The 1,142-nt window shown below is 40.3% G+C and overlaps 1 non-coding gene across 1 annotated transcript; it reads right to left on the bottom strand.

Moving 5' to 3' along the window:
* Nucleotides 1–805: 805 nt before the first annotated feature.
* Nucleotides 806–913, bottom strand: LOC130977271 (small nucleolar RNA R71). The gene has a single exon (XR_009084971.1). It is a non-coding gene; the product is annotated as a small nucleolar RNA R71 (small nucleolar RNA).
* Nucleotides 914–1,142: the final 229 nt, after the last annotated feature.

The raw sequence follows: 1,142 nt of genomic DNA, 5'->3' as shown, positions 1-1,142 counted from the left end.
TCCTTCTCACTCTTGATTTTCGAAAATCAAATTAAAGTTTTTCAAAATGTTTTCAAAATCTTTCACTTAATTTTCGAAAATTTCTTCCTCTCTTCTCACATCCTCCTATTTATGGAGTACCACTCCTTCTCAATGCACAATTCGAACTCTATCTGATTAAGTTCGAATTCTTCTACCTCTTTCTTCTATTTTTCTGTTCTTCTGACACCTCAAGGAATCTCTATACTGTGACATAGAGGATTCCATATTTTCTTGTTCTCTTCTCTTTCATATGAGCAGGAGCAGAGACAAAGGCATTCTTGTTGAAGCTGACCCTGAACCTGAAAGGACCTTGAAGCGAAAGCTAAGAGAAGCTAAGGCACAACTCTCTGTAGAGGACCTAACAGAAATCTTCAAGGAAGAAGAATCCATGGCAGCCGAAAACAACAACAATGCAAGGAAGGTGCTGGGTGACTTTACTGCACCTACTCCCGACTTCTATGGGAGAAGCATCTCTATCCCTGCCATTGGAGCAAACAACTTTGAGCTTAAGCCTCAATTAGTTTCTCTAATGCAACAGAGTTACAAGTTCCATGGACTTCCATTGGAAGATCCTCATCAGTTCTTAGCTGAATTCTTGCAAATCTGTGACACTGTCAAGACTAATGGGGTTGACCCTGAGGTCTACAGACTTCTGCTATTCCCTTTTGCTGTAAGAGACAGAGCTAGGACATGGTTGGACTCACAACCTAAAGAAAGCTTGGACTCATGGGAAAAACTAGTCAATGCCTTCTTGGCAAAGTTCTTTCCACCTCAAAAATTGAGTAAGCTTAGAGTGGAAGTCCAAACCTTCAGACAGAAGGATGGAGAATCCCTCTATGAAGCTTGGGAAAGATACAAACAATTGATCAGAAAGTGTCCCTCTGATATGCTTTCTGAATGGAGCATCATAGGTATTTTCTATGATGGTCTCTCTGAACTATCCAAGATGTCTTTGGATAGCTCTGCTGGAGGATCTCTTCATCTGAAGAAGACGCCTACAGAAGCTCAAGAGCTAATTGAAATGGTTGCAAATAACCAATTCATGTACACTTCTGAAAGAAATCCTGTGAACAATGGGACTAATCAGAAGAAAGGAGTTCTTGAAATTGATACTCTGAATG

The sequence above is a fragment of the Arachis stenosperma genome, chromosome 4 (genome assembly GCF_014773155.1).
Source record: "Arachis stenosperma cultivar V10309 chromosome 4, arast.V10309.gnm1.PFL2, whole genome shotgun sequence".
In the NCBI taxonomy this organism is placed as follows: Eukaryota; Viridiplantae; Streptophyta; class Magnoliopsida; order Fabales; family Fabaceae; genus Arachis; species Arachis stenosperma.
The sequence above is the reverse complement of the archived record's forward strand: the minus strand, read 5'-3'. Positions and strand labels throughout refer to the sequence as shown.